This window comes from Leguminivora glycinivorella, chromosome 18, assembly GCF_023078275.1.
Source record: "Leguminivora glycinivorella isolate SPB_JAAS2020 chromosome 18, LegGlyc_1.1, whole genome shotgun sequence".
NCBI classification, from domain to species: domain Eukaryota; kingdom Metazoa; phylum Arthropoda; class Insecta; order Lepidoptera; family Tortricidae; genus Leguminivora; species Leguminivora glycinivorella.
In genome coordinates, this window is record NC_062988.1 from 8663298 (window position 1) to 8683374 (window position 20077).

The 20077-nt window shown below is 39.9% G+C and overlaps 1 protein-coding gene across 1 annotated transcript in view; it reads left to right on the forward strand.

The window, feature by feature from the left end:
* The window catches only part of LOC125235964 (ubiquitin-like protein 3), a 241482-nt gene that overhangs the window by 37219 nt on the left and 184186 nt on the right, over window positions 1-20077 (forward strand). The gene's annotated exons all lie outside the window — the stretch shown is intronic.

Consider the following 20077-nt stretch of genomic DNA (forward strand, 5'->3'; position numbering starts at 1 on the left):
TTTCGTGTGTCTCGCAAGGTTGTTACCCGGTCACATGTGTTCCTCATTACACGAGTTGACATGTGTCCATTACCAAGGGGATATAGACAGACGAGGCTTCAAGACCGGCGATAAGATAATCTAATACTAATTCACTTTCCAAATACATTAAGTCGTCTGTAATAACTTTGTAGACTTGAAATGAGTTAGTAAATTGAACAGTTAGGGTCGATAGTTCAAGTGTGACAACAAATAAGGTTTTTAAATCCACAACAATGGAAAATCTGTATTTGCTTTTATGGCGATGGAAGTCACGATTCATCGTGTTGTTTCATACCTAAAAGATCCTTATTCCCCCCCACGGACCCCACAATTAATTATGCCTTTTTAAATAGGTCACATAATCTATTTTTTATGAATAACGATTCAGAGTTTTGCTTAAGAAAAGGAAAGTAAGTTACCCCTTTTCAAAAAGACATTTCCACGAGTGATTTTATGAAATGACAAAGATTGTTTTGGTGTCTCATTTGCAATGGATATTCTTCATCTTCTCCACTACAATTAAAATTCGGCAGGTATTTTTTTTAACCCGCTAGTCTAGTGATTTAACAAATATTGAAACATTGTAACGTTAATGTATACTTTAATAGCAGCAAATGTATAGGATGCGAAAGCAGTCATTCGATACCCTTGGATCGGGCGAGATTAAACGAAATCTTCGACGCCCGGTTGCAGCAACAGTGACCTTGGTGCTCTGCGCAAATAAACTGTTAAATATTGCACTGTGTGCACTGCACTATTATCACTGCTGTGTGGGAACAAGATGGGGTTTTAAACTTTTACCCCTTTTTTCATAAACGTGCACGAAAGTCATCAAGCCGATAAAGTTTGTTCTGTCCCTTTCTGACGTATTGGTGTGATAGAAAGAGACAAACGAACTTTATCGGCTTGATAACTTTTGGTGAACGTTTATATTATAAATAAGGGGGTTAATGTTTAAGTAACTTTTCAACGTTCGAATTCGAACACTGAGATAACGTACACTCGTATCGTATCTCTAGGCATTTGTCCAGTTGCGCAACAGAGACTTCGTTTGAAAATAGAACGAACTAGATTTCCTAAACAGCTATTGTCTCTTGCATTTACAAATAAAGTAAAACTCCGCATTTACGTGAAAACGGAATAAAGTCGCACGCTCGCTCGGCCGTATATACCCACTTGGCCGGAAATCCTCATTTTCCCGGCCTCTGATGTAATGTACTATTACTTTACGGCAGCCATTTTTTGCCGTGTTTGAAATTAAAAATGTTGATCGATTCTAGTAACTTATAGCGAGGCATCACATTAGTATAGAATATAACGTCGCAAATCATAGCGCCCACTGCCATATTAGACGCTTTTATCTATGGCAGATGATTTTAAAATACTTTAAAATAGCTTGGAATGTTTGATTGAATTTATTAAACGGCAAATATAAAAAGCTTTACTCAATCAATATTGACTCTATTGACATGAATGAACCTCCTGTCAATATACCTAACAGTTATACAGACTCTCGTACCAAACATTGACGTAACAGCAAGTCTACCCAATAAACGGCAATGTGTGTCGCCTGTATTTGTTTGAAGAAGAATGCTGCAATATCCTGGCACGTTCAATTAAGTGGAATGTTTGTTGCCACTGCGCAATGGTGGGAATCCGCCGCATTTACAAATAAAACCCGTAAGCGTGTTCTCTGTTTCATCTCTCATTATTTTCGGCCAGTGTACTTATTGAGTTTTTAATTTTTTATATTGGCGTGAATTTAAAGTACTTTTTAACGGTCGACCACTGCGCAGTAAGTAACTTTCTGATTTATGGAACACACTGACTATATACCTGACAGGGTGCCACCCAGCGAACTGATAGTGTGTGGGGCACTTTTAGTGCTGAGGTGTATTGGCAACTTGCGTGACAGAATGGCGCTGATTGTCATAAATACACCTCATGACATGTCTAACATTAACGCTGGTGGCGGCCTTTGGAACTAATTTGGCAATATACAATTTAATATGTTCTTAATCCATACTAATATTATTCTTAATCCATACTAATATTATTCTTAATCCATACTAATATTATAAATGGGAAAGTGTGTGCGATGTGTCTGTTTGTTTGTCCGACTTTCACGGCAAAACGGAGCGACGAATTGACGTGATTTTTTAAGTGGAGATAGTTGAAGGTATGGAGAGCCATAGGCTACTTTTTGTCTCTTTCTAATGCGAGCGAAGCCACGGGCAATAGCTAGTAAACAATAAATAAATAAATAAATATGGAAAAGCCGACAAAAATTTTACTCATTTAATGAGGGTGGTGCAAGTAGCAAATTCGGTATAAAACTATGTCTCTGTTCGACGTAACTGGAAAGCGGTAACTTCGTATAGCGCAGTGAGAAGTATGTTGGCGTTTCTCGGCCGGAGGGCAGAAAAAGAAGTTGGTTAGTTCAGTAAAACCTATGGTGAACACGCAAAACGTTATGATAGGTAGGATCGATCCTTTTACTAAGAATGTCTGTTACTAAGCCAAACTGTTGCAAATAAAACTTAAATGTTCTCTCAATTCCGAGTCTATATTTTTCCAGCCTCCCTACGTCATTGAAATACAGATTCATTCAAGTTGAAAATATCGATACCCAATCAGGCAGAAATCATACTAGGCTGATAGAGGTATTCCTGCCGCTTGCGAACATTTCGCTCGAGATAAGCTAGTTTAAGTCTGACCTCGCTTCTTACTACTTTCAGTCGTTAACATAACCTTCTTCTTCCTCGGTTCCTCATGGTTGAGGGTGGGTAGGGACCATCATGTCCCCATGTGACTAGGTTATGCTATAACGACATCTCGTTATAACATAACCTAGTCGTTAGTTATACTGCCTTTGAAGCCGGAAGCTCCAGGTTTCAATCCGAATAAGGGAACAAAATAAAACAAACAGAAAGTTAAATCCGAACTTTGAGAAGAAACATTCTTCCCCACGATGTCAATGTCTCCATGCGCCTCCTTATAGGCGCGTAAGCTAAAGTTAATGGAAAGAAATTCCCACGCTTCAGGCGTAGGTAGCTCTATTAGTTACTTAAAAGCTATATGGACCGATATTCCAAATCAAGTTTTTCTCGATAAGGTAAAGTTATCCAGTTTCTCAATATATACATTTGCTTCTTATCAATCGCGTTTGTCGGTCCCGTATTTGGGACTAATTTCGCTATAATCTTCTTCTTCATTGAATCCTGTTACCCTCTGCTGGGGTACATCATTCTATCACTGACTTCATTTCTGGCCAGCTGGAATAACCTACTCCCACTCCACCCGAATATTTACCCTAAGCTTTTGCTCCAAAAATCGACTCCGGGTAGATTTAGGGCAGCATTGTTTCCGTTCGTCGGGTAGCTTCTAGGTCAGGGCCACTTTGAATAGGTACCTAACCTATACAGGTAAGCGTCTACAGACCCGCATCGCACCTATGGAACGCATCACATATTATTTATATATAAAGTCACACATGTGCGTTCACCGATCCGCTCCGTACGTACCACAATATCAGTGAACGAAATGCGATGTGTCCGATGCATACAATACGGACACATGTGGACGCCTAACTTAGGGATCACCCCCACACAAGAGACACGTAGGAAGGATGTAAGACGCGCCCCCAGGCGACGCGTCGCTTGGCGCGCGCCGCGCCGCCTGGAGCGCGACAAGAGACGTCTCTTGCGTCCTTCCTATACAAAATGTACTGAGGAGACGTTTTTTAAATTACATTCAGGCGGCGTGGCGCGGACGTCCGTTCCGCACCTCAAGACATGCGTCTTATGAGTGTGGATGGCCCCTTAAGCTAAAGTATGAAAATTGCCTTATCAAGCCACTAGCTCCATGACTGAGCTTTGGCAATAACAGGCCCGTTCAAGAGCAGTTTGTAAACATAATCGATAGCCGTTGTTTATGAAGTGTCCCGACTTCCCTCGAGCCGATATTGTTTTCGTCTTGCGCCTTTTCCCTGTTATTACCTGTCTTTTGTGCCTCCCCTTAGAGGCACTTTTCTCAAGGATCTGCAAATATTATACCCGTTAATTGATTTTTAGATTGAATTAATAAATTCTCCATTTTTTGTATCATTTTATTTCAACTTCTGAACGCTTGCGCTTGTTTTTAAGGAATGCCTCTTGTCTGTATCTAGAGCTGCATTGTTCGTGTACCATGGGTCCATGAACTTTCTGAAAATTGCAGCCCATGCCAAAATTGGCAAAAATCTCTGACTGAAAATACAGTTATTCTTAGAGTAATGATTAGTACCCTAATAAAGTTCATATTTTGGCAAGCTTCAGCAAAAATATCATGTTTTGACCGGAGGCTGAGGGTCGTCTCGGTTCTCTATTTCTCCCATTTCGGACACAAAAAGTACTAGGTAGTAAGTATTTCCAAAGATAATAATTTAAAGATCGCCACACTCGGAGCTTGCACGTAATGAATAGACACTCTTAATTGAAGTATGTATATTTAAATTTTAATTGGCGCGTCACTAATGAGGCTATGCATTTTATTCATTACTACTGCATTCAAGTGCATTTTATAAGCTACTAGACCGCTATAAGCCATGTACTTTATTAATTGTTTTTATTTTAGAATGACCAATGATTGACTACTCCTAGTTTCACCTGCTATTTTAAATCTATACTTACTGTACTTTTCTAAAAGTTGATCAAATTGATATATAAATTAGAATTAATGTCTTAAAGTTTCCCGTTTTGGTATTAAAATAGTGTTCCGACCAAATTTTAGGATCAAAAACTGCTTCTGTTTTCGGTCGCACGTCGCACCAAACTGTATTTTAGTTTCAGTCGTGTAGAGCCTGGCAAAAAGGAGTAGAAAGTAACATATTGATTGGAAAGGGACGACGAAACTACAATTTTGCCACTTTTTAGTTTCTATACTTTGTTGCTGCTGGTGGTTGTGGTGTCCGATTTCGGTATAAAATCATGTTTCGGCCCAAGGAAGTAATCCCGAAACTTCAGGTACAGATTTTCTCATAAAATCGTTTTTTAGGGTTCCGTAGTCAACTAGGAACCCTTATAGTTTCGCCATGTCTGTCTGTCCGTCCGTCCGTCCGTCCGTCCGTCCGTCCGTCCGTCCGTCCGTCCGTCCGTCCGTCCGTCCGTCCGTCCGTCCGCGGATAATCTCAGTAACCGTTAGCACTAGAAAGCTGAAATTTGGTACTAATATGTATATCAATCACGCCAACGAAGTGCAAAAATAAAAAATGGAAAAAAATGTTTTATTAAGGTACCCCCCCTACATGTAAAGTGGGGGCTGATATTTTTTTTCATTCCAACCCCAATGTGTGATATATTGTTCGATAGGTATTTAAAAATGAATAAGGGTTTACTAAGATCATTTTCTGATAATATTAATATTTTCGGAAATAATCGCTCCTAAAGGAAAAAAAAGTGCGTCCCCCCCCCTCTAACTTTTGAACCATTTGTTTAAAAAATATGAAAAAAATCACAAATGTAGAACTTTATAAAGACTTTCTAGGAAAATTGTTTTGAACTTGATAGGTTCAGTAGTTTTTGAGAAAAATACAAAAAACTACGGAACCCTACACTGAGCGTGGCCCGACACGCTCTTGGCCGGTTTTCGACTACTAGCTGCGACTAGCTGGATTACAACGTCCCTTTTTTATATAAATTACAGACGAATACAATTGGCCTTTGTTCCGGAACTTCCACTTTGTTTCTGCGCATCAACATATTTTTTGCACTATTTTGTTGGTCACGTTTTGCAATTTTCAGTACAGCGTTGCCAAGTCTGTACTCTGTACCATAAGACAATAAATGCGAAATACAATAATTGTAGCTCATTTTAACTATATCTAGGTTTTTCATTTCATACCTTTTAGAAAAGTAAATAATAAATAAATAATTAAACTATAATGCGACATGTAACAATCAATAATTAATTAATTAATTTTGTTTTATTCCAGGTACAAACTTTTATTGGTTTCCTATGGAGCGACAGTAAGTAAACGCGACGAAACTATACTTTAGTAGTTATGACTGATTTTATTCTAAAAAAACGAATTTAAGAAGTATAAAACTATGAAAAATGAGTTTGTAGACTGGTCTTCTAGTCCAGACAAAGCCTTAGTATGTTAAGTGAATCAAAATAATAATGTTTTATTATTCAAACAGGTAACGTTCATGCGAATGTAACTTACTGAATAGGTATGTACAAATAGTAAATAAAGAAACATCATATTTGTCGACCAATTGAATGGGCTACATACAGCCTACCTCCCACCTCCCACCTCCCTTGTGTCAGATCTCCCAAAGTTAGTAAATCAATTAGCCCCAAAATTGGCGGCAAATTTGTGCTCCCCCTCGTCGCAAATTAATACCCAGTGGAGGTATGTTATATAAACTTCTTTACAATTCTATTAGAATATTCTCCAACGCAATATTATTGAAATAACAATTTACCTAGAAGCAGGTTCCCGATCAGAAACAACAATTCTTTGTTCGGAACGCCACAAGCTCTGCTCGTTCCCATAGCAACCGTCCGGGACCACCTCGCGAATGAGACGCACGATACTCCAAATTTAAAAGCCAGAGAGGGACAACGCGAAGTTCATAGTTCACACATTTGCATGCATCTTGATGTATTAAAAGGAAATTAGGTTAGCCGAGCTAATTTCGCGCAGCGTGGTAATATGCTGAAGTGATTCCAACTCGTACGTGACTTTTGGGGTGATCCCTGAATGTACTGCGATATAGATGCATATGAAATATGTGCTTTTTAGGGTTCCGTAGTCAACTAGGAACCCTTATAGTTTCGCCATGTCTGTCTGTTCGTCCGTCCGTCCGCGGATAATCTCAGTAACCGTTAGCACTAGAAAGCTGAAATTTGGTACCAATATGTATATCAATCACGCCAACAAAGTGCAAAAATAAAAAATGGAAAAAAATGTTTTATTAGGGTACTCCCCCTACATGTAAAGTGGGGGCTGATATTTTTTTTCATTCCAACCCCAACGTGTGATATATTGTTGGATAGGTATTAAAAAATGAATAAGGGTTTACTAAGACCGTTTTTTGATAATATTAATATTTTCGTAAATAATCGCTCCTAAAGGAAAAAAAAGTGCGTCCCCCCCCCTCTAACTTTTGAACCATATGTTTAAAAAATATGAAAAAATCACAAAAGTAGAACTTTATAAAGACTTTCTAGGAAAATTGTTTTGAACTTGATAGGTTTAGTATTTTTTGAGAAAAATACGGAAAACTACGGAACCCTACACTGAGCGTGGCCCGACACGCTCTTGGCCGGTTTTTCATTGCTAAGGGGGCCATGCTCATTGCATAAGGACCTTTTAAGGAACACCACATATATGATAAATGAAATATATTCCTCGTATACCTGAGAACTTGTAGGTTGCTAATTACGAAGTTCCGTGATTTCGTTGCTCCGTCTAATAAGTAGTGTTGGTACACGTGTGAGAGTTTCACTGTATAAACGATGTTTACTTTGGAAACTCTACTCTCAAAGAACTTTCAAATTTAAAAGTTTAAAATTTAGGTATACATTAGCAATCAGCCTTTTAAACATGATTCTGTAGGAATGCTTTGAAATCACAAACGTAATAAGACTGGACCATCCTGTTGAGTGGGTCATTTAGGCTAATACATAATTAGTAGTTTTTATGCTAGCAGTTAATTTGATAAGTGAACGGTCCGAAAATTGTGACGTTATCTGGGTAAAGGGACCTTATTGTCTATGGCGCTTACGTCCCGCGGCGTCGTATTTGTATACGCACATCGTTCATAACGCCTTAAGTGCCATCGACAGTAAGGTCCCTTTAATCAGATAACGTCACGATTGTGTAATTTTGCAATAATTTTAGTAATGTATAGAATACGCTGTGTAGAATACGTCACACCAAATTTAATTTTCTTTCTACGTATTGTCACACTTGCCATCACACCTGTTTGCCACATGTGTCTGCTTTAATATTCTGTCATTCTTTAACCTCTCGTATGCTTAGGAGCAGATCTGCTCCATTTTTTTCAACTTTAACATGTATTTATGATGACTTATGGGCATTTTCAGAACTTGGGACCCCCCAATTAGCTTAAGTTTGTTAACAAAAATTAACTCGCTGGCAGTTTTGTGGCGATAATTAAGAATGAAATTTCAAAAAAAAAATGTTTTTGTGTTAATTACTTAAACTTTAAGCGATAATCTACATTCAGAATGTGAAAAAAGCAAATTTTTAGACAGATTTTATGCTTAATTATCGTCACAAAACTGACAGCGAGTTATTTTTTGTTTACAAATTTTGCCAAAATGAATGTCAATGTTTTGACAGGCGCATACGGAAGGCTGAGTTTTTATATTTTTTTAAAGAATCTACGACATTACTACCTCCATTATATTTAAAATAATTAAAACACGAAATTAATATTTCCAGCATTCCAGGAATAAGCATGATATTTTGCGATCCGCCGGTCCCCCGGGCGTTGTCCGCTAGCATTAACACGGGCAATTAGTGATGTCTTCCCGGGATTGCCCGGGATGTATGAATACGTAATCGTGATTAATATTCAATCTCGTCGCGGGATTGCGGCACTCATTATTACTTGATGAGAGGCAATTTGTCGCCGTTTACAGGATTATCGCTTTAAGATTATTGTTATTTTACTAATTGAGAAGTGTTTTAATCCTCAGTATTTGTGATGAATAAAAACTGAAAAGGGACTTAATAGGTGTGTGCGGTTTACTATGCGAGGAATTATATCCATATACTTTAACTGCTCCTTTAAATTCATTGCTTAAAATACTCTTCGTTTAAATTAACATACTGAAGAAATTATGGTTTAACTCCGATAGCCAAAACCTGTAAAATATACTTATGTAAAACAAATCTTATAAAATATCGATATCCTATTTTCAGTCGTACAAAAAATCTTGTAAGTAAATTATTAAGTATTACTAGTATATTACACAATATAACTACCAAATGTTCTGCACTAATACTGAGATTGTGAACTAAGGTGACGATTTTGCAATATGTAACTTATATAACAGCATTAACAGCACTACGTCTTAAATCCAAACGTATAGCAAATTCCCCGTGTGAAATATTCGCAACTTAACAAATAAACACGGTATTAAGGAAAAATATAACCGTATCTCGCGCCCATCCATCCATATGAAGCACCGCCGGCAATCCCATTCCGCCATGCACAAGTCTACACGCCTCTTAAGCTCAAGTAGGTCTACAAAAATTGTGCGTGAAATAAAATCATTACTGGTCCCGTTACAAGGGGCCATTTACCAGCAGTTATTCAATTTTTGAGCTCACCGAGTAAATCACGGTCCCCTTCACTTTTCGGCAATCAGGGTTAACGATGTTTCACATCACTACGCTGAGCCGACACTTTTGTTACGTTGTGCACCTATCGGGGTTGAGGATAAAATGCATTTTTGAAAGACTTGTGAAACGTTTCTTGATTGATTTTTTGATGAAACGCTGTGCAGGATAGAAAATAGACTGACTTTTTTTTTACAAATCTTGTTTGGGTATTTTAAAAGCAGGTATGGTGTCCCTAAAACCCAACGCCAAAACGAAAACGGGTGATAGGACATCTCATTAGCTCTTTTATTAGGTCAAATTCGCTTAAAGCTCGGCCACACATGCGCGTTTTGAGAGCGCAGCGTTAGCGGAGCGCAATGATGGCGGTGCGCCGGACGGAGCAGATTGCGAGCGTATTCAAAGCGGCGCATGCGCTCTGAATGCGCTCGCATTCCGCTCCGCTAACGCTACGCTATCAAAACGCCCTATGTGTGGCCGAACCTTTAATGTGATAGCTAATGAGATGTCCTATCACCCTTTATATTGCTTAAGCATCCTTTTATTTAACTAACGTGTAAGATTTTATGAATAGTAATATACTACTTTTTGTTGACCGTATAATACGGTCAACAAAAAGCGATTTTTCTTATCCCAGTGATTCAGCACTAGTCCCCAGTCCCCACGTCACCTATGATGAAGGTAAATGCAAAAATAAAATATGAAAGGTAAGTTATTCAGGGAGCTAGTCAAAATGCAATCTACTTTGTGGAACGAAGTTAAAATACGGCTGAAATCCCGGAAATTGAACAACTGTATTGAAATACGCTATAGGTTGCACTGCCTTTAAATTGTAGGGGCAATGAAAAGAGTGCAAAATATCGGATCAGAAAATGTGAAAACGCTCTAAAAGTTACGAGACAAGCAAGGACGTATAATTTTGTAATTCCGAAAACTGGTCCCCTAATGACTGGCAGATGCATAGTTGCAGAATTTGGCATTGGATGGCAGTTGGTAGGGAGCGGACATTTGACCAAATTGATATTACGATGGTTGAATGTGACTTAATCCGTTTCGGGACACTGAGCCGTAATGGCCAGTGGCAGGCAACGTGTTAAGTTGGAATCTGTCAGTTTTGAATGTCTGGTTGTTTTTTTCATTAGTCCTCTTTGTAGTTGTGATCGATGTGATTTAAGGAAGCATTAATTTCAGAGTAATTATTTTATTAAGAGCACGACAATTAGGCCTGATATAGACGGCGTGTGAACTAGCATGCGATTTTAGTTACATTGCGGTATTTGACGGCTGTACAAAATTGTATGTAACCTCAACAGCCCGCAATGTAACTAAAATCGCATCGTATTCATGTCCCATTGAATAAATGAACTATTTTAACAATCGTGAACGTAACGCGCCGGTTGTTATTCATGTTTCTACGAGTAAATAACAGGGTAAGAAGTGTACTGTGTGTGCAGTGTGCACTTGTAAGTGACGATTGTCCGCTCTATCGCTATTGCATGAATACTCGTCTAAAAACTATACATATATCACACTCATAAGACGTTTGTTGATTACTCGACATACGCACAGGAGAAGACGCGCGGGCGGCGGGCGATCGCGACGTCATCGCGGCAGGCCCGCGAGCAGCGCGCGGCACACACACTCACCTTTACCTACCTTACCGGCAACAGACGAATACCGGATTTAATTTTATAACTGTTTGGCCGGGATTTTAAGCTGTAATTAAGGCGGAATAAACCAGCCTATTTTGATACAGTCCGCGATATTATTTATAAGTCCCAGTAGGACCCTAACAACGTTCATCGACGATTTGACGCGCAACAAAAACCGCTATTATCATTTTATCGAGTCACGTCATCTTCTTGCTTGTTAGATACTGTTTTGATACTTTTGATACCACCTGTATAACCTACGAAAGCAATAAACATACTGATTACTGATATTGGATACACTGGCTTCACAGCAAATATCTACTATTATTTTTTATGCGATTGTACATCTTACTATAATAAAATAATTAAGACCATAAATGAAAGTGTTAGTTTCACACGCTCATATTGATTCGTTATATTATGATGAATGACATCTGTGTCAATATTTTGTCATTTGTTACCTACGACCTACGTCTTTTCGTCAAGGGCGGGATGTTTTTACACCAGTGTTACAGTCGAGTTGTTGCATTTACATACTCACACAAACAAATATATCTAAACACGCTTTTATCCTCATAATGTTAGATATTTTAGTTCTCATAAAATAAATGTTCTAAACAGAATTTCTCTCTTTGTTTACATGCGTTTTCATTTAATGACCTAAACATGCCACATTAATAATCATAGTCAGATATATCATAGTTAGAAAACCCTTTAATTGCCATAAATATATAATAACTTACGGGTCTCGGATTCTTATGAATCCCAGCAAACTTCTCGCCCACTTCTACACCAGTTTATATTAATCAAAGGTTTTATTACCTCAGCAGTAACTAATAAATCTCGCTGTATCTACGCAAGAGCACAGCTATGTCATCTGCATGCGGTGTCGTTCATTTTATTTTACGACCTTTTTCTTTTGACTTTCGCTATTGACCTGCAATAACGAAACTTCCACCGCTTGTTATCGTTATTTTAGTCTGAAAAGAAGTTAATATGCCTGAAATTACCATACCTACACGGCTACGGCTTCTATCAATTTGATTAAATAAATACGTAAATGTATAAATTGTTTACGAATTTGACGTAAGTTTTAAGCCTCCGCCACACATACAGCGTTTTGATAGCGTAGCGTTAGCGGAGCGTAATGATAGCGCCGAACGAACGCTGGCGTTCCGCTCGCAATCCGCGCTCGTTTGTTCCCGCCAGCGTCCGCTGCGCGCAACGCCAGCGTTCGTCCGGCGCACCGCTATATATCGTTGCGCTCCGCTGACGCTCCGCTAACGCTCCGCCTACGCTCTCAAAACGCGCATGTGAGGCCGAGCTTTTAGTGTTCCAATCATTTAGTGATTTTGAACTTCTATACAGCCATTATTACATAAAGAAGTGCTTTATAAAGATGACAACGACGTTCAATTTGGCAATCAAGTTACAGCAAAAAATACTTCCCGCGATAGGCAATATTGAATATTAAATAAACGCTGTATCTAAAAGAGTCAAAAACCCACATAAATAAACCCACTCGATCGACGCTGTCAAGTTTTTGTCACGACACTCACGACCAAGAACTCAAATAGCTCCAGTAAAAACAGAACTCAACAAAAAAATGTTCGCTCCAAGAGTTCTCACGGAAACTACTTGCAAGTGTGTCCAAATGAATCATTCGGTCGATTTCGATATTACGAACGTTAGCGAGTTTGCCATGCGGGCCGATACTCTCTCTGCATTTCGATTGCTCGCTCTCCAAACCTCCTATCTTCCTCAGTGAAACTTTAAAAGACAACCTTGTGTATTCAGCGCAGGGGTCTATCTTTAAATTCAAATCGAATAGATATGAGGTTGAAGTAGTCAGTAGTCGATTTTCCGACCGATTACCCGCGACGGACGGTGATGAAAAATTACAGTCGGGGCACGTCCGCGAACATGTTCTTGAAGTGAACTGGTATTGATTTTCGTTCAAATTGATTTAAATTTTAGTTGTTTTGGAGTCGCCTAGTATTAGTTAGCGCTTTGCTTAGTTTGGGACTAGGTAGATCAGCTTAAGATCTTTCCAAAATTTTATCTGTAGGTATATTAGCGTGGAGGGAAGAAGCGCGAAAGAAAAACCGAAGAGAAGGTAGATGGACTGTGATCTGTGATGGTAATCGATCAGCTACCGTAAGATCTTTGACCGCGTTCAATAAACTTTTCGCGATCCTTAATAACATTCTATATTAGTGAAAACTGTATTTTCATTATTTTCTACTTTTAAAGTTTTCAAGTGAATGACATTTCCAGACAGATAATCTAGATTTTAAATCATTAAAACACAAACTTAATCCATTTCGATCACTGAATTTTAGTAGATATTCTTGAATGTCTAGTTGTCTACATAGCAAGTACATTTAGATGGCAGAGAGGTACTCGTAGCTTCCATTTCCCGATCTATTGAATCGTGATCTTACTGTAGGGTATATCTAGATTTAGTTAGCTATCTTATCTTCCGGCAAAATACAGCTATTGCAGGAACGAGATTTTCTTACATTTAAACTGAGTTCTTGGTAAATCCTACCCTCAAGCACTCAAGCACTCTCCTCGGCTGGGTACCTACAGACTTAAACATCTTCAGTGTTGAGTGGTAAAACTTTTTCATATGTCCGATCCGGTATCGGATGTCGGATAATTGTTTGAGAAAGACGGTTGCTAGACCTCATTAGATCGAGCTCTTTTATTGCTGCGCTACAACTTTCTGTTATTAACACCAACTAAATTTTTATAAAATAAGTACTTAAATAAAAATTTTAATGCACTTTCGTTTCCCTTTTGTAGTTCTTATCCTAATAATGGATAAAATAGGTGTACAATCTCAGGAATTACTTCCTTAACAACGAGTGTGGGATGCATCGTGATGTGGTGGCAGTTGACGGAAACCTCACGCCGCTCTCCTTGGCGAAAGAGAACTGGCGCAAACCTGTGGTACTAAGTACTGCGGACCGCAAGGCGGTATGGGAGAGCAAGCAGCTACACGGGCGGTTCTACAAGGCCCTCACGGGACCCGATGTAGACCTGCTCGCATCGGTGAACTGGTTACGATTCGGGGACCTCTTCGGAGAAACCGAGGGTTTTGCCTGTGCAATTGCGGACGAAGTTATGATGACGAACAACTACCGGAAATATATCCTGAAGGACGGTACGGTCGACATTTGTCGGGCATGCCGCCGTCCCGGAGAGTCACTCAGGCATATCATTTCCGGTTGTTCTCATCTTGCTAACGGCGAGTACTTGCACAGACATAATCTCGTAGCCAGGATTATTCACCAGCAACTTGCTCTTCAATACGGCCTTGTGGACCGCGAAGTACCGTACTACAAGTACTTACCTGCGCCAGTTCTTGAAAATGGTCGTGCCACGCTCTATTGGGATCGATCTATTATCACTGACAGGACTATTGTAGCCAATAAGCCTGACATTGTGATAATAGATCGACTGCAACGCCGGGCAGTGCTCGTTGACATCACCATCCCCCATGATGAGAATCTCGTGAAAGCCGAGAAGGACAAGTCCAGTAAGTACCTAGACTTGGCTCACGAGATAACCGCCATGTGGGATGTTGATTCAACGATCATTGTTCCGATAGTCGTTTCAGCGAACGGTCTCATAGCGAAGAGTCTCGACCAACATCTTAAGAGACTCTCGCTAGGTGACTGGATCAAGGGCCAGATGCAGAAGGCGGTGATCTTGGACACGGCGCGGATAGTCCGACGGTTCCTCTCTCTGCAGCCCTAACCACCGGCAGCTTGGGCCCTGCCCCGCTGCTGGCGGCACCCTAGGTTAGGTTTTTTATAATGTGTTTATATGTTTTTTTTATATTATTTTGTATGTGTTTTTGTATTTTACTTTTATATCCATATTATAAACAGCCTAGCCTAAGAAAGAAAATAAATACTGAGATAAAATAATATTTTTAAAAATCTTACAATTTTGACACGATAAATTAACCCTCAGCTCAGTATATCTACACAGAACTCTTCAAATTATGTGACAATTATGTAGTAGGTACTCCTCGAAATAAGCATATTGAGATGGATACCAGGGGACCGATTTTTTAATTTCGAACGCACGAATTCGCTGTTCGGAAGTCTGTGGAAAACGGCGTAATGACATTTTTGAAAAAATGCGGCCAGTAATTTTGAAACTACTGGTAATGACCACTCGTTTTCGCTTCTGTCAGTAGAATTTAAATCGCTAGTAGTGGAGATATTTTTGAACGAAATTTACGAAATCGAATGGTCCACATTCAAAAATCGGCCCCCCGTGTCTAACGAAACAGATTTTTCTATTTTATCAAGTCGCTCCGTATAGAATTTTTTAGTGTGCCATTTTAATTTTTCTGAGGATATTTCATCGCTTTCGACCATTACTATCGCCGTTTAAGACACTTTCTACGCACAATACGTATCCGGACTATGCTCTGTTTATGGCTGTTATACACGGTCGGGTACCAGACACCGTTTCACCTCGAGTGTCAATTTTTTACGCCACTGTTCTACGCCCTGAACTTTCTACTGACCTGCGGCGAATTTACTTTAGTAAAATAAATGGGGATGGCTACTACCAAATGGTTGCTTAGATCATAATATTCATAAGTAATTATGTACCAGAACTGGAATTCAAGACATTTTTTCCTAAAAAAATTTTTAGGTATTGACAGTGCAAACTGTGCAAGGGTTAGAGCCAGTTGCGTCAACTACATTTGACAGACACACCATCGTCACGCAGCAGATTTCTATGGAACTTCCCATACAATCAAATTTAACGAACGCTTTAACAGTGACAGACGGTTTGATGCAACCGGCCCTTAATAAATGGCGTTACTGAATAATTTCCAGTGTACAACATGGAATATAATTCGATTAGTTAAATTTTCCTCCAGTCAAGATTTCCCCTTTGCACTTTACAAGCACTTTAAGATTCTTGTTCACAAGTGTTTTGTTTTGCATTGTTAAGAGGCTTAAAAGCAAATTATCATTTTTTTCTTTAAGGACCATGTTTAGCTGTTTTTGTCTTAGGCGCACTTGTAACTTGAAGTGTTAGGGACCGGCCACACTTAAGAGACGCATGTCCTGAGGTGCGGAACGGACGTCCGCGCCACGCCGGCCAGGCGGCGTGGCGGAGACGTCCGTTGCGCGCCGCGAGACATGCGTCTTAGGTAGCGTCCCCACTTAAGCGTCGCGTGTCTCGGGGCGCGCAACGGACGTCTCCGCCACGCCGCCTGAATGTAATTCAAAAACGTCTCCTCAGTACATTTTGTATAGGAAGGACGTAAGACGCGCCGCCAGGCGGCGCGGCGCGCGCCACGCCGCCGCTACGCCACCTGGGGCGCGTCTTACCTCCTTCTAAGGCAGCGTTCCCACTTATCCGTCGCGTGTCTCGGGGCGCGCAAAGGGCGTCCGCGCCACGCCACCTGAGTGTAATTCAAAAAGCGTCTCCTCAGTACATTTTGTATAGGAAGGACGTAAGGCGCGCCGCCAAGCGGCGCGGCGCGCGCCCCGCCGCCGCCACGCCACCTGGGGCGCGTCTTACGTCTTTCCTATACAAAATGTACTGAGGAGACGTTTTTTGAATTACACTGAAGCGGCGTGGCGCGGACGCCCGTTGCGCGCCCCGAGACACGCGACGCATAAGTGGGAACGCTGCCCTATACAAAATGTACTGAGGAGACGTTTTTTGAATTACATTCAGGCGGCGTGGCGCGGACGTCCGTTCCGCACCGAAGGACATGCGTCTCTTAAGTGTGGCCGGTCCCTTATGAGTGTGGATGGTAGCTTAGATTTCATTTGTCTTGCAATAGTATATGATTATATGGATGCACAGTAGTTTATCTTTATACTACATACTACACGGCTACATGTAAAGTGGGTTTCATTCCATCCCCAACGTGTAATATATTGTTGGATAGGTATTTCAAAATTAATAAGGCTTTACTAAAATCGTTTTTTGATAATATTTTCGAAAATAATCGCGTGTCAATAAAAAAAAAGTGTGTCTACCCCCCCCCCTCTAACTTTTGAACCATATGTTTAAAAAATATGAAAAAAATCACAAAAGTAGAACTTTATAAAAACTTTCTAGGAAAATTGATTTAAATTTGATAGGTTCAGTAGTTTTTGACAAAAATACGGAAAACTACGGAACCCTACACTGAGCGTGGCCCGACACGCTCTTGGCCGGTTTTATTACAGTAGGCGCGCGCTGACGTTAACGAGCTTTAGTTTGCTGTCCCTATGTCCCTATGTATGCTTAAATCTTTAAAACTACGCAACGGATTTTGATGCGGTTTTTTTTAAATAGAGTAATTCTAGAGGAAGGTTTATATGTAGGTAAAGTACCCGTGCGAAGCCGGGGCGGGTCGCTAGTTAGTTAATATAATAAAATATTTTTTTCCTTTATATTTGGTTCCATGTTCAATATAAATAAGCTATGATCAATCTTTATATTATATTCTTTGAAAAGACGTTGATAGATCATGACTATTAATATGAGATTCTGTCTAAAGACTCGGGATTAATAATTGTGTGATGGATGATAACATCATCAGGTTATTACTGTTTTTTAGGGTTCCGTAGTCAACTAGGAACCCTTATAGTTTCGCCATGTCTGTCTGTCCGTCCGTCCGTCCGTCCGTCCGTTCGTCCGTCCGTCCGTCCGTCCGCGGATAATCTCAGTAACGGTAAGCACTAGAAACCTGAAATTTGGTACCAATATGTACATCAATCACGCCAACAAAGTGCAAAAATAAAAAATGGAAAAATATGTTTCGTTAGGGTACCCCCCCCTACATGTAAAGTGGGGGCTGATATTTTTTTTCGTTCCAACCCCAACGTGTGATATATTTTTGGATGGGTATTTAAAAATGAATAAGGGTTTACAAAAATCGTTTTTTGATAATATTCATATTTTCGGAAATAATCGCTCCTAAAGGAAAAAAAAGTGCGTCCCCCCCCCTCTAACTTTTGAACCGTATGTTTAAAAAATATGAAAAAAATCTCAAAAGTAGAACTTTATAAATACTTTCTAGGAAAATTGTTTTGAACTTGATAGGTTCAGTAGTTTTTGAGAAAAATACGGAAAACTACGGAACCCTATACTGAGCGTGGCCCGACACGTTCTTGGCCGGTTTTTTATAAATTCAATTGGAACTTCGATCTGGAAAATATAACCATTATAAATTGAAATAGATATCATACACGAAAGAGGAAACGACAAGCGCCACTGGTGGCTGAGCCGGTAATCGAACCCGGGTCTTCGGCTTACGCGACTAACATCTTCACAACTATACCAACTGCAATCATAATCAATCAAAATTCGTAGCCAAAATCAGAGAGGCATTTTAAATTTCATTTTAGAAAACCTTGAAGAAAGTTGGCATGATTTCAAGTTCATATTCACATATTTCACTAGTATGTTAAGGTTTCCTTTATACTTAGCTTACAAGTAATACCAAGCTATAAGCATGATTTACTATGCGCAACACCTTTGCCACTTGCGTTTATTTTCTCAATCTCAGACCTGACTTTCGCAAAATTTACCTGCAAAATCTGACTGGGAACCGTAGCCAAGAGTTCAACCGTTGACGCTCCTTAGCCATAGCTATTTATTAATCTATGCCTTAGCGTATTGTAATCATCTCTCTCTTTGCTGTTCCGTATTGGTGCGACAGAGCCCAGTTGCGTAAGGACAAGGACCATCAACGTATTCTTGACTACAAGCCCCTGGGTACAGGTTAAGGTATTGAAGGTATTAGATTTTTTTTTATACTACGTCGGTGGCAAACAAGCGTACGGCCCGCCTGATGGAAAGCGGTCACCGTAACCTGTGGACGCCTGCAACTCAACGAGTGTCACTTGCGCGTTGCCACCCCATTAGAAACTTGTACTCTTGTACATTCCCTTTTGCTGCGTTAAATACACAGTAAAAAGGAGTGCACAAGTTCCAAGGAGGGTTCGGGTTGCCGACGACTCAAAGGACAATAGACGGAATAAGTCAGTCCCGTCATCAGCACACCGCACCCTCGTTAGATGCGTGCCAAAAATATGTATATACGACTTTATTGCTTATAGTTATTGAAGGTATTAGATTTTTTTTTATACTACGTCGGTGGCAAACAAGCGTACGGCCCGCCTGATGGAAAGCGGTCACCGTAACCTGTGGACGCCTGCAACTCAACGAGTGTCACTTGCGCGTTGCCACCCCATTAGAAACTTGTACTCTTGTACATTCCCTTTTGCTGCGTTAAATACACAGTAAAAAGGAGTGCACAAGTTCCAAGGAGGGTTCGGGTTGCCGACGACTCAAAGGACAATAGACGGAATAAGTCAGTCCCGTCATCAGCACACCGCACCCTCGTTAGATGCGTGCCAAAAATATGTATATACGACTTTATTGCTTATAGTTTTGTGTAAGCATCACAATGAATAACATTCTGTATATATAGCCTTATACTGATCGTAGCTCATCTGTGCATGGGCTTAACGAATGTCAACAGTAAACGTCAGATTTGGCGGCACTTCACTTTTTAGGTTATAAGAGTTTTTGTACGGATTGTAACTACTGATAGTAGATGATTAATGATTTGATTAATGTTATATTCCTGATTATTATTTGACACTGTAATTGAAGCAATCAATGTAATAAAGCAAATGTAGCTGGAAGCAGTGGTTTAAATGATAAACCCCCATACCGGAGCTCGAGGGCCACGGACATGCCCTTACATGAAACTGGAAGCAATAGATTAAATGATGGAACCCTGTGACTGAGCTCTTGAGCACAGTATAAGGATATATCAGTAGTTAATCTCCGGCAGCGGCGGCGCGGTCGTTACTACTGCGCAAGGTCACGCAGGGTTGTACAACGTTACTATAATCGACTTCGTACAATGTAAGTTGTTGTAAATCTAATAGGTACTATTAACTGTAAGTAGGTTTTAGTATAACAATACCACGTCATGACACCACATTAGTCAGTATTGAAGATACAAAAAATCATTATAAATATATTACTCTCATAC